The sequence below is a fragment of the Leptonychotes weddellii genome, chromosome 14, assembly GCF_054177405.1.
Source record: "Leptonychotes weddellii isolate Sample4059 chromosome 14, ASM5417740v2, whole genome shotgun sequence".
NCBI lineage: Eukaryota > Metazoa > Chordata > Mammalia > Carnivora > Phocidae > Leptonychotes > Leptonychotes weddellii.
This window is the reverse complement of record NC_138382.1, coordinates 32,077,120-32,102,429: the sequence shown is the minus strand read 5'-3', so window position 1 is coordinate 32,102,429 and position 25,310 is coordinate 32,077,120. Positions and strand designations below refer to the sequence as shown.

The window sequence follows — 25,310 nt, the reverse complement described above, 5'->3', positions numbered from 1 at the left end:
CCCTCTGACTCTCCGCCCTCTCATGTGCTCTCTGTCTCTCTCATTCTCTCTGTCTCAAATAAATAAATAAAATCTTTAAAAAAATATATATATTCAGGACTTATATATTAAAATTGACAAAATTCTGATGAAAGAAATCAAGAATCTAAATCAATTAAGAGACATACCATGTTCATGAATTATAAGACTAGTAAAGATGCACATAGTAAAGATATACATTCTCCCCAAATTTATATATGGGGAGATATATATATATATATATATATATGGACCTAATGTGCCCAACAGTAGAAGGCTGGCGAGCTGCTCAGACATAAACTGAAAGGGACAATATTTTGTTGAGATCATTTTAATTTTGAGTGTGAAGTTCAGCTTTGCAAGATCAAAACTTTTAAATCTAGGGTATTAAAGATGCAGTAAAAGATTATTCTATTTTATAATGGCCAAGGAGTAGGAAGGTTTTTTGGACTACTCTATAAATCACATGGCATTAATAATGAAGATGGCATGTTGGCAAGAAATCTGATCTGTAGGCTTATTTTGTTTGAGTATTTTGTTTGAGGATTAGAGGGCCTTCCATGGAGACCTGTATTCTCCTATTCACCACTGTCCCTATTACCCTCTATTGCTTGACACTTGCTTCTGCCTCAGTTACTTATATAACCTATCTGTTCTCCTGTAGATTATTAAAATTTGTGACTCTTGACTTAACCATATCATTGCAACAAAAGCAAATCAATCTCAAGTTCAAATAAATGACCTTAGAAACAAACTTTTATAGTCCATAAGTTGACTAGACAAGGATTTTTAAGATATGCCAATAAAACACACAAGAAAATGGGTATTTAGGTCCATGAGAGAGGGTCTCAGGATTTGGAGTACCAGCTAGTGATGGCTTCTTCTTCCAAGGTAACTTGAAAACCAAAATACACATTTTCTTAGAAAAGCTCAGCAAGTATGCTAAGGAAGACTATTGGGTTGTAAAAGGAAATTTATGAATTTAAAAAATGTTTATTTTTTCCATGTAAAACTTTGAACAACACTGTGCCACACCAGTAGCCAGAAAACTTAAATTCATTAGGCTTGGTGATTTTTAAACTGATCATTCTTTGGCAGATTCTTATTCTTCAACTCTCTCCCTCTCTCTCTCTTTTTAAACCTCTACACCAACATTCCTTCTATGTTTACATCAATTGCTCTGCTAGTCTGGGTGATGCACAATTGATAAAGTTTACATTGAATCAGTTAAAAGATAACTGTGATTCTTCCTTCCATTTGAGACAGCACCACATCTTCTAATAGAGACTTGGGAGGCAAAATGGCCATTTCAGTGGCATACTTACAAGGCATCTCTGAAACTGTGATATTTGCATATGGCGGATATCTTTAGTGTTAGCCTGTGAGTTTCATTTCATTTCAGATACTGCATGTAACATTGCTTTACTTGTTTAGCAGGGCAGAGTGGAATAGTGGGAAGAACAAGACCCTTGAAGTCTGATGGGTACTCATCACTATCATTTCTTGCATTGTAATCTTAGGCAATTTATATATCATCATTGGTTCTTAATTTTCTCAACTATTAAAAGGGATATACTAATGCTGTCTTCAGTGTCTTCAGCTTAATATAAAAATTAAATAGATACATCCAAAAGTGCTTAGCATATAATGATGTACAATACAATTACCTTCAGAGTAATTCCTTTTATGATTTTATCCCTGAATTAGAGAGTGGGAAGGAAGCTGGTAAGAAACTTACTGGTGTTTTCAAATGTTTAAATATAAACCTTTCACAAAGGTAAATATTTCCTAAAATATTTATGGTCTTATTGGGCATTACATTATATACCATAAATTATGGCTTAAAAATTGCTTTGTCTGTATTTCAAATCACCATTTATATTTCTAAGGGAAAAATACATTCCAGATTTTAAATAATCATCTTGGAAAAAGAAATTTTATATCATAGCCTACTCATAAATCAAGACTATTGATAGTGTTTAATTTTCTTATATCCTTTCTTAATCCTTCTTATATCCTACCTAAGATTTTAAATTTCTTTGGAATAAGATTCTATCAGTGACTAATGAGGTGTTTTGCTCATAGTAAGTAGTCAGCAAATATTTTTCGGTTTCCTTTGATGTTTAGAAATAAGAATTGAAGGAAACCAAGAATGGCAGGCAGATTGAGTATAAAAATGACCTTAATTGGCCCCCTCTCTGTATCTACACCTCTTATAACATGACTTTGTAGCTTTTCCTCCAAGAATTAGTCTATTTCCCTACCCATGGAATCTGGGCTGACCTTGTGATTTGCTTTCACCAATATAGAATGTGGCTAAAGTGACAATTGCCAGTTCTGAGTCTAGACTTTAAGATGCGATTCCTCCTTCCCTACTTTCTTGGAACTCTGCCACTATCATTTAAATAAGCTAAGACTTGCCTGCTGGAGAATGAGAGGGCATGTAAGGAAAGTCCAGTTGTTTCAGCCAAGGTCATCCCACCCCAGCTTATGGCCAACTGACCTCCCAATATGTGAAAGCCCTGCCTAGAGCTGCCTTCTCAACATACAGCTGATCACAGATATGTGAGTAAGCTCAGCCAAGACCAGAATAACTGCTCACCTGACCCTTAGACTCATGAACATTCTGAATGCTGGTTGTTTCAAGCCACAAGTTTGGGGTTGGTTTGTAGCACAACAATAACTAATGAGTGCATCAACTAGATTAGATTCTGAGCAAGGAATAGGAACTACTTCAGGAAGTACTGTAGTATGTTTTCAGTGGTGATCGTGAAAGAAATGAATTCAACATTTCAGAAAGAAAGAAAAGAAAAAAAATCAGTAGATGACTCAATTTTAGAAAAGGGAACTATAACAAAAACTTTAGGCATTAGTTTGGAAAAAATAAAAGGAAGAAACACAGATACATACATGTACACACACATACACACCTATATACATACATATTTTTGTCCAAATACCTACAGAGAGCCTGCTGACATCTAAAAGTACCAATTACTTATTGGAAGTTAGAAGGCCCAGACAGATATATGCCACGTAATCTAAAGCTTAGACATTCAAACAAAATGCTGCCTGCTTTATTGGCAGTAACTATCCAAGAGACTATTCTGGAGGAAAGCATCTTTTTAAAAGTAAGAGGACTGCCCTAGAGAAGCAATAGGGAGCCCAGGAAACGTGAGAAGTCAAATGCAAACTTAAAAGTAAACAGACCCCTCCAAAAAAAAATTTAAAGAGCTTTCTGCAAACAACAGGAAAGCCCATAATATGTGTTCTTTAAATACATTAGAGGGAGCAAGCCAGCCAAAAACAGTGAGATGGACACCGGGCAAAAGGTCCATCGAAAAAATAAGGAGATAGCAGAAACACTCAATTAATTCTTGGCTTCAGTCATTCCTAAGGAAGGCTTTAGGGAGTTTCCTACTCTGAAACTGTCTTTTGACAGAGCCAGGTCAGGGGCAAGAGAAAAGATGATGCTAAAAGCACAAGGTGCTAAAATGAATTGGCAAACTGAAGGTGTATCTTTTGTATGTTGGCATCCTGGCAGCCAACCAAATATTTTGAAGAAAGTGGAGGGGTAAAGATCTCTCCCCCACCAAAATGTGCAACTGTAACGGAGGACTCTTCTCAAAAAGGCATTTGATTTTCTATCTGGACAGTTGGCAGAAACTATATACAAGAGTGGGATCATGTGATATTTATGCAAAATACAATAGAATTATCTATTGAGACTTTTGTTCAGGCTGCTGTATAAGCTGATATAAGTGATAATGTGTCTTTGAGATTTCACAAGAAAAAAACAGAAAGCCAAATTTTCTGCTCTGAATTCTGAGCTTTTTGCCCCCAAGGAGTTATTAACAGCTTTTTCAAGTCAGAAATAAAAATGAAAGTTGAACTCAAACCACGATCCCGACCCAAATTTCTCTTTGGGGAGAGCCTAGGCATATTTGGTGTGAGTTAAACTGAATGGCTCCTACGAGGAAGAAAAAGAAAGTTGAAGGTAAAAGAAAGGGGGAGAATGTGGTCTGCCTGAGGTTAGTGAAAACCTCCCCTAGACCAAGAGAAGCAAGAGGGCTTGGATGGTTTCCATAATCGGCGGACAGGACCTGGAGTAAGAAGAGAGGCAAATGGCTGCAAGGTACCAATGTAGGTTAACTGTTGAACCAAGAGGTGTTGAGAACAGTAGTGAAAATTTTAGTGATTAGATCTGGGGTTGGCAAACAGGACTATTGGGGCAGACAATGCTGAGTCCTCACATAGTGTCATGCCTGAGTGATGGCAAGGGCAGGCTTGGCAGAAGCATCAACTAATGGGAGGAGGGATAGTACTAATGGTAACTTCCACGGACTAAGAGCTTGGCTCATACCTCTGTTTTTGGTTGTCCAATAATCATTAAGATCGAACGCCTCAACTCTCTTGAGTGGGATTCAAAATTTAGTCTGTGACATTTACTGGATCTGAGTATTCTCAGAAAATGCTTAACCTACTCCTACAGCTTATCAGAGTGAAATCAGGGGGTAATATCTTTTTAAAAATAGAAATCATCACTGATTAATCCATTTGAATTATTTGGAAAAATAGCCTTAGAAAAATCAGCAGATTTAATTTATGTAGCTGTTTAGAAGACCTTTGCCAAAATTCTGTAACAAGAGCTATGTAAAATCTTTCCTCTCTATTTTGAATTATGAAACATTTCATATGTCCTAACAGAACATGAAATAACAGACACTGAAATACTGACCACCCAGATTGCATAGATGTTAACATGCTATTGAATTTGCTTCGTATCCCTTTTTTTTTTTAAGAAAATATTATACATGGAGCTGAAGTCCCAACTCCATCTTTTCCTCTCTCATTCCCTAGAGGGAATCCCTATTTTGAAGCTGCGTATAATACTGTTTTATTTTTGATTATGTATAAATGCCTCTATAAAAAAACACAGTATTGTTTTGTGTTATCATTTTTTTACCTAACTGGTATCGTTATAATAGATTTTTATATAGCATTCATTTATAATTTTTAATTTCTGCCATACCTGTGGATCTGCTATTGAATGTGGTGCGGTATTCTTGGCTCCTACCTGGGAGATGCCAATAGCAGCCCCCTCCACCCTAAGTTGTAACAGCTAAAAATGTCTCCAGACTTTGCCAAATGTCCTCTGGGGGACAAAACTGCCGCTGATTGGAAACCACAGATCTAGCTCATTGCCCTCTGTCCACTGCATTGCCAGCTCGACTGTGCATTTTCCAGAATCTTGGAAGTGACTGTCTTCTTTGGGTCAGACTAACATTTTATTCTTTTAATTTAAAAGTGAGGCCAATATTGAAATCATTCAGGAAAGTCAAGGACTAGTCAAAGAGGTTTTCCTATTGTCCTTTTATTGTGTACTCACAACAACATTATACATTACACCATTCAGATTTTATTACATGGAGGTTTTTTTACTTTCTCTTTTTTTTCCTTTTAAAATTTTTATTTTAATTCCAGAATAGCTAACATACACTGTTATATTAGTTTCAGGTGTACAATATAGTGATTCAGCAATTCCATACATCATCCTGTGCTCATCTCAGGTGCCCTCCTTAATCCCCATCACCTGTTTAACCCATCCCCCCACCTACCTCCTCTCTGGTAACCATCGGTTTTGTTCTCTATAGCTAAGAGTGTTTCTTGATTTCTCTCTCTCTCTCTCTCTTTTTCTTTGCTTGTTTGTTTTGTTTCTTAAGTTCCACATATGAGTGAAATCATATGGTATTTTTCTTTCTCTGACTGACTTATTTTGCTTAGCATTATACTCTCTAGCTCCACCCATGTTGTTACAAGTGGCAAGATTTCATTCTTTTATATGGCGGTATAATATTCCATTATATATAATATTCATATATTCATATGTATATTCATACAGGACCCCCCTCCCCCATGCATCTTCTTTATCCATTCATCTATCAGTGGATACTTAGGCTGTTTCTATAATTTGGCTATTGTAAATAATGCTCCTATAAACATAGGGATGCATGTATCCCTTTGAATTACCGTTTTTGTATTTTTTGGATAAATGCCTAGTAGTGCAATTACTGGATCATAGGGTAGTTCCATTTTTAACTTTTTGAGGAAACTCCATACTATCTTCCACAGTGACTGCACCAGTTTGCATGAGGGTTCCTTTCTCTCCATCCTCATCAACACTTGTTTCTTGTGTTTTTGATTTTAGCCATTCTGACAGGTTTGAGGTGATAGCTCATTGTGGTTTTGATTTACATTTCCCTGATGATGAGTGATATTGAGCATCTTTTCATGTGTCTGTTGACCATCTGAATGTCTTCTTTGGAGAAATGTCTGTTCATGTCTTCTACCCATTTTTAAATTGGATTGTTTTCTGGCTGTTAAATTGTATCAGTTTTTTATACATTTTGGATACTAACCCCTTATTGGATATGTCATTTGCAAATATCTTCTCCAGTTCAGTAGGTTGCCTTTTAATTTTGTTGATTGTTTCCTTCACTGGGCAGAGGCTTTTTATTTTGATGTAGCCCCAATAGTTATTTTTGTTTTTATTTCCCTTGCCTCAGGAGATATATCTAGAAAAATGTTGCTATGACCTATTACATGGATTTTAATGTGCAGCTTAAGTGATGATTATTTTTCACAAGTCTACGTATCAAGACGTGCTCTGTTTTGAAGACAGTAACAAAAGTAACCTGAAAGCTAGATTTCTGCCATATATGAAGGAGGTGATCTGCATAGTATATACTATTTTCTCTCATAAAAGTAATTTGCCATGATGTTTCAATTTCACATCTCCATTACTTCATTTGAGGTGATTTTAATAGATAGATTCCATGGCTTTTGATGGCATCATTATGACAGGTTGGCAAAATTGTTGGACAAAGATTTCCTCTAATTTTGCTACCCCTGAATGTGTTCCACTCAGGGAAGTGTTTTCTTTTAATATGAAAACATGTTTCCAGACCTTTACCACTTTTTGTTGTTTCTCCAGAAATACTAGTTTTAAGTTGGAACTTAGCTCTTAATCATTCACATGCTACCTTATCTATCATTAATTCTCTTCACTTTCCTCTTTCTCTGTATTCTTTGTGAACTAGAAACTTTATTTGTATTTATCAGCTGATTTTCTGTTATGTTCTTTCTATTTTTTTACTCCTGACATGTTTGGGCAATGTTAATGATGTTCTAATGTTTCATTTCTTTTCAATATTTTAAGTAATTTTTTAATTATATAAGTAGTATATTAGTCTATTTTTAGTTTATATATATTTAGGGATTTTTCAGATATCTTTCTCTTCTGATTTCTAATTTGATTCCATTGTGTTTAGTGAACTATTTTGTATAACTGGAATCAGTTTAAATTTATTGACACAAAATATGGTTTATATAGGTAAATATTTATGTGTACTTTAAAAGGATGATTATTCTGCTGTTTTTGGGTGGAATTTACTATAAATTTCAAGAAGTGACTTGGTTGATAGTATTGCTATAGATTCAGCATCTTTCTAAATTTTTATCTACTTGTTCTTTCAATTATGGAGAAAGGAATATTGAAATCTTTGACTATAATTGTAGATGTACCTGTTTCTCTTGAAGTCCTATCACTTTTGGCTTATATATTTTGAAGCTCTGTTATTAGGTCAATAAACTTCAATAATTACTATGTCTTCTTGATGAATTGTGCCCTTTATCACTATAAAATTTCCTTCTTTATCCCTGGTAATATTTTGTTTTGTTTTGTTTTGAAATCTGCTTTGTCTGATATTAACGTAGCTACTCCACCTTTGATTTAATTAATATTAACATGATATATATGTGTATATATATATTTCCATCATTTTACTTTTATCTATTTTTGTCTTTATTTTAAAGTACATTTATTGTAGGTGAAATACAACCGGATCTTGCTATTTTTGTCCAACCTGGAAACTTCTGCCTTTTAATTGAGGTATTTAAACCATTTACATTTAATGTGACTATTAACATGTTTATAGTTAACTATCTTGCCTTGTTATTTGTCCCATTTTTTCTTTCTTCAAGTATTCTTCATTTTCTGCCTTTTGAAAATCTTTTCATATTTTGTTACCATTTTTCATATCTACTTTGTAGCTTATTAGCTATAACTCTTTGTCATTTTATGACTATAATACACATCTTTAATTTATTACAATATCCTTTAAATGATGTGGTACCACTTCTCATGTTGTATAAAAGACTTATATTAGTAAATTCCATTTCTCCCTTCCTGACCTTCCTGTATTATTGTCATATATCTACTTTTACATGTTGTTACATACTAAATATTATGAATCCTTACTCGATTTTTGTTTAAATGGTCAATTATCTTATAAAGAGATTGAAATAACAGGAAAAAAAAAGTATAGATTTACCCACGCATTAACAGTTCCAGTGCTCTTATTTCCTTTGTGTAGACCCTAATTTCTGGTATCATTTTCCTTCTGCCTAAAGGACTTCCTTTATTTTTAATTTATTTTTAATTAATTAATTTTTTTTTTTGTAGCATGAATCTTCTGGTCATCAAGTCTGAAAAAACATCTTTATCTGACCATTTTTGAAAGATTTTCTTGCTAAATATGGAATTCTAGGTGACATTGGGTGGGTTTTTTTTCATTACTTAATAAATGTTGCTGCACTATCATCTAATTTCAATGTTTCTGAAAAGAAACCTCATATCATTCTTGTCTTTGTTCCCTGATATTTAACTTAAAAAAATTTCCTCTGGTTGCTTTTAAGATTTTTCTCTTTACCACTAGCTTTGAACAATGTGATATGTAGTGCCTCAATATAGTTTATGTTTTGGATTTGTAGATCTTAGATCCATGAATTTATCATTTTTATCATATTTGGAAAACCTTGGCCATTATTTATTCAAATATTTTTTCTGACACTAAACCTCTCTTCTCCAAGGACAACAATACCATATATGTTAAACTGTGAAGTTTTCCCACAGCTCACAGATGTACCATTCTCTCTCTTTTTCTCTCTCCTTTCTCTTTTTCTTTCTCTCTGGGATACTTTTTTGATAGTTTCTATTGTATGTCTCTAAGTTCATTGATCTTTTCTGGTATATTTTTAAAAATCACAAATTGTAGTTTTCATCTCTAAAATTTGCTTCTCTTTGGGTATTTTAAAAATATTTTCATGTTTCTACTTAAGACTGAATATATGGAATACAGTTACAATTACTGTTTTAATTTCTTTGTTAATTCTAACGTCTGTGTTGGATTTGAGTAATTGATACTCTTCTTCACCATGGGTTATATTTTCTTGCTTCTTTGAATGTCTGGTAATATTTTATTAAATGCCAGATCTTGTGAATTTTACCATTTGAGGTGTGGGATATTTCTGTATTCTCATAAATATTCCTGAATTTTGTTCTGGAGTGTGGTTAAGTTCCTTGAAACAGTTTTATCCCTTTGAGTCTTGCTTTTAAGATTTGTCAGGGGGAAGGGGCGGTCAAAGTAGTGGTCAGTCTGGGGCTGATTATTCCCAACTATTGAGGCAAGATGCTCATGTGTACTCTACCCAATGCCCCGTGAATCTTGAGGTTTTCCACTCTGGTTGGTGAGAAAAGGCATTATTTCAGTCCTATATGAATGCTGGGCACAGTTACTATCAATTTTTTGTGTGGGAGTTTTCTCAAGTGCTTGTACTTACCAGTGCTCAGCTGAGGACTAGAGGGGGACTATCTTCAGATGTTTAGAGCTGTCTTTGTGTAGCTCTCTCCTCTCCAGTACTCTGTGCTGCAAACTCTAACCACAAAGTCTCCCTAGACTCTTGGCTCTATCTCCTGAGTGCACTCCACCTGCCTTCTTCTGTTGTGTCCTGGAAACTTTCCAAGGCAGAGATGTGAGACAAAGATAGTGCTCATCTCACTTGTTCCCTATTTCTCAGGGATTAGTATCATTCGTTGCCTGATATTCAGTATCTTGGAATGACTGTTTCATATATTTTGGTCATTTTTTTGGTTGTTTTAGGCTGCAATGTAAATCCATTTGCTGAAATTCCATCTTGGACAGAACTACAGGTGCTATCAATTCATTTTTAATTTCATTATAAAACATTCATAGTATACACAGTAACATTAAAAAGATCTCCTTAATCATTCTCACCTTCTCATTCCAATTACTCTTCCCACGGTATCATCTGTCAGGAATTCAGAATGTGTCCTTCTACTTCCATTTCTATGTGTTTATACACATATACAGATTTTTTAAAATTAAGTTTTCAATCTGGATGCATCTTTTCAGTGTCACTTTGTTTTTGAAAAGTCTGTGGATATTCTTATGTTTATGTCTTCCATCTGAACATTATAAAAAGCTTTTCAGTTCCATAATAAAGCAAGGTAAATATTTTATAGGAGATTTTATTTATAGAAAACTGTGAAGAGAAGTGACATGTTTATAATATTCAGTAATGATATGCAAAAATCTGAATTTAAAGTGGAGATATCATCACTTTTATTTATTTAGATCTTTCTCTAAAGCCTTAAACCCTCTCTCTAATTATCTATATACATATCTATATCTATAGATATCATTTATTCATGTATATCTATATAAAGATTAGACATATATATCTCTATATATTTATACGATCTATAGATAGATACAACAAATGTGCAGGGTATATCCTTCTATATTTGTAGAGATAGACATCTCTATCAGTATCTCTAGACATCTCTAGATAGAGAGATACATAACATACATATATACATAGATTCTGAACATTTATTGCTTGGTTATTCCTAATTACCTTATTATTTGTGGCTAATTGCAAGTAAGATCCTTTGGTCCCACAAAATTCTACATCCAGGAAGCAGCCTGAGAAAGTTAATCGGTCTCAAAGGTAGAGCTTTGTTAATCTCTCCACATGTGGCCAAAGATGATAATGTAAAAAGAAGGACATCACTGAGGGGCCTCAAAAGTCAAGAACATGGAAACTATTTCAGGGAATGGAATCAAGTGCTAATAAAAGAGCATTTTCTGCCTTCAGAATACAGTATCCTTGTAATAACCTAGAAGGACTTCAGAATTGCTTTGGACCAGGGCCTACAGAATCTCTCCCCCTCTTTTCTAAATGTTTATTTGGATAACCTGATCCTTTTGGCAGTTTCATATTAAGAGCCATGAAGGACAGATAATTGCCATTTTGGTTCATGGATTTCCATATCAAGAGGAGATACATATAGAATTTTATCTCAAGGTAGTGATTGGATAGGTCTTGGGAAGGAGGCAAATATAATGTAGTAATTGGAGAGGATTTGGGATGGGGACAAGTATAATTTGCTGATAGAAAGAAAAGTCAACCATATATTTGTGAGTCAAAGGGTTGATTGTGACAGTTGTTAGAGAAATTTTTAACAAATATCAGTTTTCTCATTTTGAGCACAGGGTAGGATTGTTCTAAACCAACTTGCTCTGAGAACTTAGGCTCTACGACTTGCTTTAGCAAATGCAATGTGAGTGAAAGTAATGCATGTCACTTCTGGGTACAAATTTTAAGAGTCAATGTTTAGTTTTCCATGCTCCCTTTTCCTGGTTTTGCAGTCAAGGAAGCCAAAGGAGAAAAGGAAGTTCTATCAGCCCGAGCCACACAAGGCATAAAGATAAGCAGAACTTTCAAGCTGACCGGTGATAGACAAGTAGTATGAACAAGAACTACACTTATTAGTTGGTAGCAACTGATATTTGATCATTGTTTTTTACCTCACATAAGCTAGCTTATAAAAATGATAAATAGGTTTTTCTTGTATCTTAATGCTTGTCGTTAACAATTTTCAAGAAATATCCTTATCCTTATCTTATCTTGTGTCTTCAGAGGTCTCTTTTTTATGCATGGTTCAAATTCCCCATGTCTTAGAGTTCTTGTTTTTTTCTTATTCTTTCACTGAATAAAGGTCTATAGATCTGGGCTTTGCCCATAGACATTATTTATGGATTGCTCCAGTACCCTCCATTTTCTACACCCAGGTAAGTAGAAACAATTTGTCATGAGATCAAGAAATGTGGCCACTGTTTGTATTAAATAGGCATCTTCTTAGTATGTGTGTCTTTACTTCTGAGGTGGGAGTTTATTTCTACTTCCCAATTTTCTCACTATCATGCTAAAACACTTATGCTTTCTAAACTCTGAAGCCCATGTGTGGTTCTTTTATTGACCCCAAACAAACAAACAGCCCACTATACATGAAATATTGCTCCCAGATATTTTGCTCTCATGCCTACCTACATGATTTGTAGGGCAGCTGCCTAGTATATATATTAAAACAACACACACCTTGCAGATTGGAAAGACTGAATAAAATAACAAAGGTCTATAATGTACATGACACAGTGCCCTCTACCAACTACATATCAGTGACAATCCTTCTCCCTCCCCAGTCTTGACAACACTTCACTGGTTCAATTTATTATTTTTTCAAGGTCTATTACATTCAAAATTTCTACAGTTCTGTTTATTTTTCCTGTTTACTATTGGTAAAGTTATTTTACTAAACTTTCTTGGAGTCTTTTCCTTTTTGTTGCAAGAGTAACCTGGATTATTCTGGGAGTAAAATCATTAAAGAGTTAAATGCTATATAGTTCAGTCATTTTCAATCAATCCTCTTGTTGCCTAACTGAATATGATAACTCTCAGGATATTATTCTAGAAAAATGCCCGCATATATGAATGCACCAGATTTTTACACCAAGATTCTGGGGCCCAGGATGAATAGAGCAGGTAGCTGCCTCCGTTGAGAGTTGAGCCTTAACAAGATTTATTCCTGTCTGGGTTTGTTACACATTGTACAAGGACGTCCAAGGAAATGTCAAATGAGATCTTTTCGTTTTCATTGGGATAAAATTAGACTGGGTCTGATGAGCCAGAAGAGTGCGATTGAGGGCCGTGGGCACAAGCTTCATAATGTGGCTGTGCCCACAGACTGATCGGCAGAGTATTTCTCCTGGGATTCTGAAACCCACTGCCAAATTTACCACTCAGTTCCTGTGCTGTGTTCCATGTGACTTTCTGCTTATCCTGGCTTTGCTTCCAGTTCTTTTGCGCTCAGCTGGTTATCTTGGCACCCCTGCCCCCAACTTCCCCAATAATCTGATTCTCTGGCTCCCACTCATAGCCCCTCTATTGGAATACAACCTTAATTTGACACTATCCTGAACTTGGTCACTGGTTTCCTCCCTGAGAGAAAGGCCTTTTTCCCAGGCAACGGCAGCCAGAATCTTAACCCAGCTAACTCCAGTTGGCTAGATATTATTAATTGCCAGAGACTCACTCTCTTCCTTTCTCTCTCCCTCCCTTGCCTTCAATAGTTATTATACTCATTCACTTTCCTATTCAAATTAACTCTTTGAAGCCTGGTAACCCCTTAGGAGGGAAGAGTTTTACCATTTGACCTACTATTTTTTAAAGTTTACTTTGAGTTTGGATAACATCATTTCCATAAGACTTTTCTTGGTAAAGCCTTGAAAAATATGATAGTTCTTTTATCGTTCACTTCTAGCCATTCTCATCCACTTCACACACTTACCCAGGCCAGCTTTGACACTGTCATCATTAAGTTACTACCATTCACATTTTAGCTCACGGTTTCTCAACCTTGGCACTAATGACATTTTGGGCTGGATAATTCTTTGTTGTAAGGGACTACCCGGTGCACTATAGAATATTTAGTAGCATTCTTGCCTTCTACCAACTACATATCAGTGACAATCCTTCTCCCTCCCCAGTCTTGACAATTAAAAATGTCTCCAGACATTGCCAAGTGTCCCAGAAGAGGTGGGTTCAGGGCAAACTTACTTCCAGTTAAAAAGTACCGTAGCTGATGAACTCTATTTGATATACCTAGAGAAAATGTTTTAGATGGCCAAGGATCGACTGCAAGAGGCTTCTCCAAGCCTTAATGTGCTTTTTTTTTTTTGTTTTTTCATTTTCTGAGGACCATATATGAAGCTTTTGACTGCCAGGTTGGATACAGGATTTCTCCACATATGCCTACAAATGGACAGGTGGAGATTTAAATGCTTTTACACACATCTGCAAGGATCAACCCCATAAGTTAACATCTATTCTTCAGCAATTGTTGACCTAACAGTTTATCCCCTCCTGCTTCTCCAAGTGCTCTCTGCCACATTTCAAATTAGAGAGTTGCATTTGACTATAAGAAAGCGGTTGCAGTCATGAAGTAAATTCTACCATGTTTTCTTTATAATAAGAAATAGATACTTGTCTATTTTTAAAGCAACTTTTCAGACAAATTGATTGTGAGCACATGTCAAAATTTTATTTCAAACTTGCCTGCAAGGGAGAAGACTTAAATTTCTCTTTGGGTGGATTTTATAGGAAACTAAAAGTGGACAGAAAATATTGTTAGCTAAGTATAACAAAGAAATATCTAGTTAAAAGTCATTTGGCTTGCTAAGAGAATGATGATTAGTTGGGTGAGGAAAATGTAACTTCCCAGAAAAATACTTAAAATTATCAAAATCAGAAATGCTAAATATTTTTCCAGAAGAGTCTACTAATAATATTGTAAAACAAAGTTCTTCTTTTAACACCATTTTCTAAGGTTTGGGAGAATGTTTTTTCTTCACACTTACCAACTTTTTTTTTTTTTTTAAAGATTTTTATTTATTTGACAGAGAGAGAGACAGCAAGAGGGAACACAAGCAGGGGGAGTGGGAGTGGGAGAAGCGGGCTTCCCGCCGAGCAGGGAGCCCGATGTGGGCCTCGATCCCAGGACCCTGAGATCATGACCTGAGCCGAAGGCAGACGCTTAACGACTGAGCCACCCAGGCGCCCCCACACTTACCAACTTTTAAGAAATGAGTATATATGGGGGTAAGAAAGAGGTGGGAAGGAAATATTAACACATAGGATTGTGTTCTTTTGCTGGAAGTATGCTTCTAGAAGACATAATTCCTAAACTTCCTTACTTATCCATAGATCTACCTCTTTGCCTGCTAGAGCATCTTCTTTAGACCTCCACTATGTGATTTTCCACTCACTTTTTTAAACATCTCCACCTTCAGAATTTAATTTTGCTTCAGGATTTCTCCTTCCCCTTCATCAAAATGCTCTTTAAGCCTGAGTATTTGACAAGAAGGCTCCAGGTCTACAGCAGGAGATTCCATCTGGGGCTTTGATGCACATAGTGCAGTTTCTCATGAGGCATTCCCACTGGTATGGAAGTAGATAACCCACTGAGTCTACTCAGTGTGGACCTTTTTTTCTTAGAAACACACAAATATACACACACATGTGCACATGCTCCTAGAAGAACAAACGTCAGTTCTTAGATACTATACCATTTTTTCCTCACTGCTCTAATATCAACAACGTAAGTACAGTCTGCATTACAATGCCTTTTCATTTCCACCTCCTTTCATTCAAATTTTACTCTCTCAGACCCACTAGAAATAAGAATTAGACATATTACTGAGTGATATCCTCCTCTTATAACTACCCAAAGACAGCTAATGCTTGGGTATTATCCCTCCCATGACTTAATTGAGTTCTTAGGCAAGGCAATGATTGTGATATAGGGTTGAACATTAAGGCCCAATGTTATGTGTTGCCTCAACATCTGGGAGAAACCAGACAACCTTAAATAGCCTAGCTGGAAGTTCTCCTCCCCAATCTGCTCCCATAGCTGAAGTCCTCTCGCCAAGAAAGGGTCTATGTAACTAATAAACGGCTGTTTATCTCATCTGTTCAGTGTCAGCTGTTGTGTGTTCAGCCATTCCCATAACCCTAGGGTGGGAATCCATCCCTCACCAAAAGGGTGAATAGGAGGCCATCAAACAGTGGTGACTCTTATCTTTGCATTAATGTTGGTGGGAGGTGAGGGCTTTTATTCTAGGAGCGTTTTACAACTTCAGTGTAGTATACACAGTGAAATGTACAAACATTAAGTATATGGTTCAGTGAATTTGTATATGAGCTCTCTGGTATTCAAGCTTATTTTTCAAACACTTCTAAATTAATCATTTTATTATGGTTACTTTTTTATAGTAAATGCTTAATTATATTTATCCCTATATTTATCTATCTCCTAGTTCTATAGTGATTCTTTAATTCTATTTTTTTTCTTTTTCTTTAAGTAAGCTCTATGCCCAACATAGGACTTAAACTCATAACCCTGAGATCAAAAGTCTCATGCTCTACCGACTGAGTCAGCCAGGTGCCCCACCATTTCTTTCTTTTAAGTTCTATTGCCTTCTTCCTGAAGCACACTCTTTAGTAGTTCTTTCATTGATGGCCTATATATCCAAAGCTTTCTTATTATGCTTCCTGAAGAAGGCTTTATTTTGTTTATATTTTTGAATGACATTGTAGCAAGTTATAGAATTTTAGGCTTTAATTTAGGCTTTTAGTATTTAAAAGACATTCCATTGAATGCTGGCCTCTATTGCTGTTGTTGATAAATCTCTTGTCAATCTAAATGGGGTTACTTTGGGGGCACCTGGGTGGCTCAGGCCTTAAGCGTCTGCCTTGGGCTCAGGTCATGATCCCAGGGTCCTGGGATCGAGCCCCGCATCGGGCTCCCTGCTCGGCGGGAAGCCTGCTTCTCTCTCTCCCACTCCCCCTGTTTGTGTTCCTTCTGTGGCTGTGTCTCTCTGTCAAATAAATAAATAAAAAATCTAAAAAAAATAAAAATAAAAATAAATAAATGGGGTTACTTTGTAGGTAATGGTTCTTTTTTTGGATAATATTAAATTTTTTCTCTTTTTCTTTTGTTTTATGTTCTATACTACAAAATGCAAGTGCGTAAATCATGAATGTATGTATGTTTTTATTTAGGAATTTATTTGTTTATTGAGCTATAGCACATTCAGTCAATTGTACATTTCGACTGGAAAGCTCAGTGAAATTTTAAGTCTGTATATATCCTTTTGTAACCTACCCCAGTTAAGATACAAAATGTTCCCTTACCTTAAGAGGTTCACTCACACAGCTTTCTTGTCAATATCATCCAGAGGTCACCAGTAATCTGATTTCTAGCATCATAGCTTTAGTGTTGCTTGGTTTTAAACTTCACACAGATGGAATCATACAGTGTGCACACTCGTAATATACTATTGTTAACTTTTGAAAAATTATTCTTTGTTCTTTTTTTAGTTTTGCGATTCACATATTTACAATTACAGAATATAGGTGAGAAATAATTTAAAAGTGTACAGTAAGATATCCGTTAATTTAGAACAGGTGTTGACAAATTTTGTCTGTAAAGGATAAATAATATTTTAGGCTTTGTGGGCATATTGTCTCTGTTTCAAATTCTCTTTCTTTTTTACAACCATTTAAAAAATGTAAATACTACCCTCAGCTCGAGAGCTGCGTGCTATAGGCTCTGCCTATATTTTTGCCAATTCCTGCTTTGAAGTGCTATTTATTTATCTTTTTTCACAAAGGATTATCATCTGCTTTCTCTTTCTCTAATCTGATTAAAATTTGTTCCATTATCATCCCAAATACAAGTTGATGAAGAGTAAATAAAATGTACACTCCTGCTTCCCAAAGTTAACTCATCGAAAATTTTAGAAGCTAATCCAGCAGGAAAAAGGTCCCTAACTTCTAAAAAATTAAAGTCTTTTCTAATAAGATTTGTGAAATAGCATGTGGTCCGAAAACAGAAAAGAACAGATTCAAATTCCCATCAATCATTGAAATGGATTTAAAAGGAATTAGGGTGTTTAATACATTCATTTTGCCAAGTAGTCCCTCCCCTTCTTATTTTATCAGTCTTTTGGAATGATCCCCTATATTGCCTTGGCCTTTGATTGAAAAAAATCTTTACGATGCCTTCCAGTAGTCATACTGGCAGGGAGCCTTGTCCAAAACTTGAGTAAGGAGCGTATTTCAAGTAGAGTTCTGTCTGCGAAAAGCACTGGTCAGCACAGGTACCCAGGTAATGCTTTCCCACCACAGCTAGGAATGCCTAAACTGGGGAGTAACTTGCCCGATCAGTGCATACCATCTCTTGCTCTACTGGGTGTTTGATCTTATCTCTCAGAGATTAGGGCCAGCCAATGTGCTCATTGTGACCTTATGTAACAACTTTTAGTAACCCAGGAAAATATAAAGTTTCCTAATAAAAGATGATTCAGGGCGCCTGGGTGGCTCAGTTGGTTAAGCGACTGCCTTCGGCTCAGGTCATGATCCTGGAGTCCCGGGATCGAGTCCCGCATCGGGCTCCCTGCTCGGCAGGGAGTCTGCTTCTTCCTCTGACCCTCCCCCCTCTCGTGTGCTCTCTCTCTCTCTCTCACTCTCTCAAATAAATGAATAAATAAAATCTTTAAAAAAATAAATAAAATAAAATAAAAGATGATTCAGTCTTCCTCAGCCAGGCCAAGGGGTTTTATTATTTTGGAATAATCTCTATCTTTGGAAAACCCTAAATCATATTTAAGAGACTCATTTATGTTAAGAGTAAGCATTGCTGGAACCCTTGGCAATAAGCTAATAGAACTGAAGCACAGTAATAATCCAATGTTTCAGGGCACTTTTTTCTCCTCTTTCCTCTCTCTCTCTCTTTTTTTTCCCAGCTCTGTTTCATAATTAAAAGATCCTTGGGTTTGATTGCCAGTGGGAAGTTGTGCCAGCCACTCTTTTAGCGAGGCCTGATTTTCCAGAAACGCACATGTCTTGTTTCGCATGCACTGGTTCAGGAATCAGATAATCATGTGCTGAAGAGTGATGCCTGTCATTTAAACTACAAGATCCAGCTTGCCAAAGGACCATTAAAATGAATATATGAGAGAGCGAGAATGTTGGGAATTCTATGGAGAGTCCTGATGAACAGTGAAATTTTAATGAACTGAACTCAGTTATAGTTTGATAGTATCACATCTGGAAACTGCTTATAAACTTTAAGATCTACCAAATAGCCGGAACCCCTGAACTTGAACTGAGCTCGACTCGAACACAAGAGCTTCTCTCCCGGCTGGAACTTATCTTTTAGTCGTGATTATGCTTTTGAAACATAAAGACTTCTGTATTTTACTGTGCTGTTTGACGTTAGGTATTTTTTCATCTCTGCTATTTATTGGTCCACAGGGAGAGAGAGAGAGGATGTTAGATATGAAACAAGGATAACACATCTTTAAGCTTCTTTTTGAATACCATCTTGCAACATGGCTGATTACATAAATTTGAAACAAATACCATCCTAGAGCATTTTGTAGAGCAGATCCTGTTTGTACATTTAGAAACAAATATGTAAAAATATGTGCCTATGTAAGCTACATGGTTTCTTTTCACTCTGTGCATGTTTTGTCCTTTTCATAATGTGTATGTTTTGTTTTACAAATAAAACATATGAAGATGCTATCCAACAATTGAAGTAAAAAGCGTATCTTTTTCCCTTTTGAGATGACTAGGTGTCCAGGTGGGAAAATAGTGAAATGTTAGCCGTGGCTTTCAAAGGATCTACTGTAGGTTCTAAAGGCATCAAGTTTGATAACCCATATTGAAAGAGTCACAAAATCATAATTTAATTACCCTAAAGACATTATAGCTTCTTAGCCTTAGGAAAATTAAACACTTTTCTATCTGCATCCTCTCCTTTCATGTGCAAAACACATCTGATAAAAGAAAAAAGAAAAAAAAATGAACTAACTAAAAAATAAAATACTTAAGGCGAAGAAATGGGAGGGGTGGGGGAGAAAATCCAAAAACGATCTCTTCCATGGACTAACGTACGCAGGGGTCATCTATGTTTAACTTAAAGACCAAAACTTCCACATCTTGAGTATACCCCCTTAAAGAGCATCTTCTCTCTAATACTGGATTTTCTCTCTAACGTACAGCAGGAAAAGCGAAAAAGACTCTGCACAGGCCCAGTGCATCATTTAATTAGTCCTGCTTGTAACAAATTTCCTGGTTCTGTGCTATTCCTAGAGCCTGTGCTGAAAAGAAAGTAAAACAGAGATGCCACAATCACTGAGTATACATACATGTTTTCTGTTTCTCTATCCAAACTTCACTCTAGCAGCTTTGCTTCGAGAAAGAAAAGTCTGCCACAGTAGAGAGTAAGATTAGGCAGCCCCACACTGAAGTAACATCTTCACGTAAGTGTTTCTGGGACCTGCAAAATACTTTAATGCAAATATGAAACAACTATAACCACATACACCCCATTAAAATAAAACTTAATTGCACTATATATCCTTATGATTAATCACCTTCATGATGGTAGCTACTGTTTCAGGTTTTTCTGAGAGATCCTTCATGTATATTTTTTCATTTAATCCTCACGCAACTCGAGAAGGTGAGTATTATGATTTCCACTTTGTAAATGTGAGCAGAAGCTCAGGAAGGTCAAGTGACTTGTCCAAAGCCCCACAGCTGGTCATTGGCAGAGCTCCCACTACTGTTGGAATTCTATAAGCAAGAAATTAAATCTCACAAGGTTGCCTGAGTGGCCTCTGCTAACATGATTAGTTAGCAGAATAACTGAAAATAGCATCCTGGCTCTTTGAGGTTCTGCCCAGGGTCCCTTCTAATATTTCACACCTTTTCTATCCACCTTTCTACTGCAGCCTACAAAATACGCAGTTCCTTCAGTGAACTGGATGCAAAAGGTAAAATTTCTGAAGTCCGAAGTCTCAACTCATCAATCTTTCAGTAACCCAGAAATTATTAGTTATGAACTATAATGTAGTTGCTTCCAAAATTTCATCAGAGGCATACCTCTGAATAATCTTTTATCCAGGAGTCTGTACATTTTTTTTCTAATTTAATGAATAACATTGATTTTTAAATGGAAAAAGTATTTTTTTTTCTTCCTCCATTTGGACAATGACATCCTGTAGTTAAACATAAGCAAAGAAACTATTTGTACTGCTGCAACCTCTCTACAATATGTAGCCTAATTAAATCCACACAGTAAAATGGCTCAAAGCTGAGCTCCCTCCACCATGTCCAAACCCACCTCCGGAACACAGAACACATACCATAGCCAGAGTACATCAACTGGGAAAAGAAAAAACATGCTTCCCATCCTCCAAACAGGAAGACTAAACCCCCTGCCCTTTGGAAAGCCTACCGGACATCCACTCTAAAGAAATCACAGGCTTTCCACGGCAAACTCATACTCTGAGGGCTGATTTGCTTGATTTTCAGTTTTAGTCATACTTCATTTTATTTATTATTTATTTATTTATTTATTTATTTATTTATGTTCGTTTTAGTCATACTTTAGTATTCTGTTGCTAAATATTAATGTCATATTAAAGATGATCACTTTTATATATACCCACTGCTGGTGAAATTGTGGGAAACATGGCTGTGTATTTTAATGTCTGTTCTTCTGACACAGATTCCCGATTCCCAACAAGCCTGAGAGGACATGTTGGTTTTTGAAAAGTACAGCGTAGCAAACTTCAGACAACCGACCCAGGAATTCAGGGTTTGGGATTTAGTTTCTCTCAAAGGTTTCACTTCAAGTAATTCGTTCCAAAATTAGCAATGCTAAGCACTCCCATGCAGCAGACCCCAAATTAAGAACAGACCAAGTCTTCGCCAAAGAGTGGAGAAAGAATAGGACTAATAGTTAGGGCAGATGGAAGAGCAGTATTTTGTGAGAAAAGCCAGGACACCAATTACCTCTGTCACCAGAAGCAACCATTGGGGTTACTGGGATGCACTGGGCTTATTTTAATCACTAATCAGAGGAGAGGGTTACTGACCCATCTCTCCTCCTCTTCCTCTTCTTGACTGAGCTGGGATTTTTTTTTTTTTTTTTTTACACCTGCACTTTCTAGGGTTTTCACTGAAACTTTGGAATGTCTCTGAAAACTTTGAGGGGTTTGGTGACAAAATGCAAGCTAATCACCAAAACTGCAAAAAAAAAAAAAAAAGAACACCACGAATCATACTTTTTCTTGTATTATTTGACCACTGTGTTTTTATATTTAATTAATTGTCTCCTGAAAAATAAACTTTGGAGTGATTTATCCCATTTGTGCCAAATTTGTAGCATCGCTGGAAGGAACTTAGATCTTCACCTTTATTGGTGACTTAGTCGAGATTTCCTTACAGTGGTGACTACACTGAATGAAGTTATACTTCCCTGTTTGTTCTAATTATATTGACACGCTTGTAGAAAGCCTTCATAAGCCACGTGGTTTTGTTATCTTTCACTTCATTATCACCATTTTCCAGGTGAAAAAACTTAAGGTCAGAGAAGCACAGATTTGCCAAAAACTGTATAACTAAGAAGTAGTAAAACTTAAAAGCAGATTTTATCTGATTTTAAGTCCATTGCTCTTTCTGTGTACATGGCTTTAGGATACAGTGTGAAAATTGATTATATTAATTCCATCATGCTTGTAAAAATTCAAAATTCAAACTTGTTCTTATTTACTCAGTCCATGGTCAGGGCTTAGTCTCCTACATAAAGAAGAGATTAGCCTGAGAGTAAATTTCTAAACAGAAACTTAATCAATTTGCTGTACTTCCTTATTATTGACATTGCCTGACTTCTTAACCCTATTGCTCTGCCAGGATGTAATCAATCACAAACGGAATATTCTTAAGTTACCCTAGCAAAAGGTGGGAAGACAAGATACATGCGGGAGTGAATTAAATGTTAACTGCGTCAGGTCCACTTCCTAAAGTGAGTGAACAGGGAAGACTTTAGTATCATCAAAATAGAACATGGACAACTGTGTTATCTGCGTTTGAGAAAACCTCAGAAACATGATTCAAAAAATAAATTGAATATATTTAGTAAATGAGAGACATATATTATCTAGTATAGTCAGAGACCTCTATTAAGCACTATAGAAACAAAATCAACGATAAAATATGGCCTGGAAATCAAAAAGCTAGTGATAAAGTTGATGAAGTGTGTGTGTGTGCGTGTGTGTGTGTGTGTGTAAAATATAAGGAATATATAAATCATGTACCCACATAAAATTATAAGCAGTAATTTCAGGTATTATAAAAGTACAGTAATATATCACATAAGATTTCTGACAGAATTTAAATAATCTGTACAATCTATTTGGTTTATCTCATTTTAGTTTACTTAATTAAATTATCATCTATAATTAGTAATGTCCCATTTATTCTTCTTGCTGTCCAATCTATATGGCCAGCTGCCTACTGGACTGATCTATTTTGCCACCACATAGGAAACTCAGACTCAATGGGTACAAAACTGAGCTGGTAGACTTACCCCACAAAGCTACCCCTTCCTGTCTTCTGTTTCCTTTAGCACAGAATGACACCACAATCTATTTAATTGCTCAAGGTATTGCCCTAGTTATTAGCTTCATGTATTGAAGATTTTAACACCTGAATGATATTTTTATTTTCCATCCAAGCTCCTGACATCAGAATCAACTAAATGCCCTCCTATTTCCATGGTCATATTCCAGACATTGTCATCACCTGAAATTGCTCCACCCTGAAAATCATGATTCCAACAAGCAGCTGCCCCATCCTTGTATCTTTTTACTGCAAAATTTTATCTCTTGATGCCTCCAATTCATCAACCCAAACATTTCTATCTATCTGCCCCCTCCTCTCCTCACTTCCCATATTATTGAGCTCACTTCACATGAAATGTCAGTAAAATCACTCATACATATATTCTTTACTCTCTTGTCCTTTATTTTTGTTGTACTCCTTGGGGAAAACTTAGTGCTGGTTGAACCAAGCTGTTAGATATCCCTACATCTCCACCCTAAGACTGAGTGTTGCTAGAAAAAAAAATCATATAACATGCCAGATAGATATCATTCATAAATTCATGGCCACCAGCCTGAATTTAATACTCAACATAAGTAGGCGAGGTTGCAACTTTCCTTTGATATGGTCTTGTTCCCATTCTCATAACTTTTCACTTTCCTCAAACCTCCCTTATACTCTTCTGTCGTCCAGATCGTAGCTCCCCTAAAACAGCCCATTAGTCCTTCTGCCTTGTTCTCTGAAGTTGCCCAGTTTCTGTTCTTTTGTAGATTTCATTCTTATTTTTTTTCCAGGTTGAATAGGTTATTTTATTAAGAAATCATCAACTTCTGTTTAATCAGTGGACTCCCATATGGAAAGTTATAACTATGAGTAGGTATGTTTCAAGTGACGTATCGAATTGATTGAAACAGAGTTAGAAGACAGTGAAGATGCTAGTATGCTAAGACCAGAGATTTGGTGGTTCTTGTAACATAGTAGTGAAACATCTGGTTCAATTATCAGTTTTTGCTCACTGACACTAGAACCTTAGAAAACTTGAAAAATGTTTTCAGAAAATTGGAATTGATTTATTTTTGTGCCATTTAACAAATTCCTTTAATCTGCTATCTTCACTAAATGTGTTCACATCTATTAACTATGTATATCTTGAATTCTGTGCATTAAAAAAATACCTAAATGATAATATACTTTGGTAGATTAAATAATGGAATAAATATAAATAATATAATTGCCCCCTCCTGAGTCCCCTGCTGCATCCCTGCTGGTTGAGCACTCTTACGGCAGAGGCCCAGGTGGATGAAGGCGGGACTCTGTCGCCCAGGAGCATGCAGACTGAGCCTGACTCCCGCCCTCCTACAAGCCCTTCCAGAGCTCCTGTTCAGATCAGCTCCTTCAGGTGTCATCTAAGACTCGGGGTCTGTGCACAGCCCACTTTGGAGGCAGACTGGCAGCATTCACAACCCTCTTCCTCTCTACGTTAGCTGTGACAGTGTGGGGACCTCAGTCGGTCGCCTTGCGGCTCAGTTTACCCATCCGCAAAACAACTGTGCTAAGACCTGCATCCTGCATGTACAGATGGAATGGAAGCACAGGGCCAAGGACCGCGGGCCTGGGAACCAGGAGGTCCTCCCTCAATGCCGACTGCCGTCACGAGGACTGTTGATGTGAGTGCCCTGGCGTCACCAAGATGCACCCCCTCATGTCCCATCAGCTGGGTCAGAGCTTCCCGCCAACAACACTCGAGTGCGCCAGGCTGCTTCAGCAACAGCTGTTTGCCTACCCCCCGGATTCTTCCCTGGGGGCTCCTGAACTACTTCATCGGAAAGAAGAAAATTAAAAACAAAAGCCCTGTTGAGTACAGGATCCCCTTCACCGTGGGTCACGGTGCCGGTTCCACCAAACTGTCACCCGCAGCACCTAGCAGGGTCCCGCTGGCCCCTCTGCGCTCCCTCCTCTTGTCTGGAGGAACCGGGGCCTGATGAATAGCCTAACTGCGTTTAATTCCCCGCAGAATCATTAAACACAGTCTGTTTCATTAAACAGAAAAAAAAAATATATATATATATATA

The 25,310-nt window shown here is 36.5% G+C and overlaps 1 long non-coding RNA gene across 2 annotated transcripts; it reads left to right on the top strand.

The window, feature by feature from the left end:
* The first annotated feature begins 261 nt into the window (after positions 1-261).
* LOC145717014 (uncharacterized) lies at positions 262-20,730 on the top strand. Of its 2 annotated transcripts, XR_014139989.1 has the most exons (3): positions 262-8,637; positions 11,942-12,014; positions 18,588-20,730. It is a non-coding gene; the product is annotated as an uncharacterized LOC145717014 (long non-coding RNA). The 2 variants fall into 2 exon arrangements; XR_014139988.1 differs by lacking the exon at positions 18,588-20,730 and having other exon boundaries at positions 11,942-15,100.
* Positions 20,731-25,310: the final 4,580 nt, after the last annotated feature.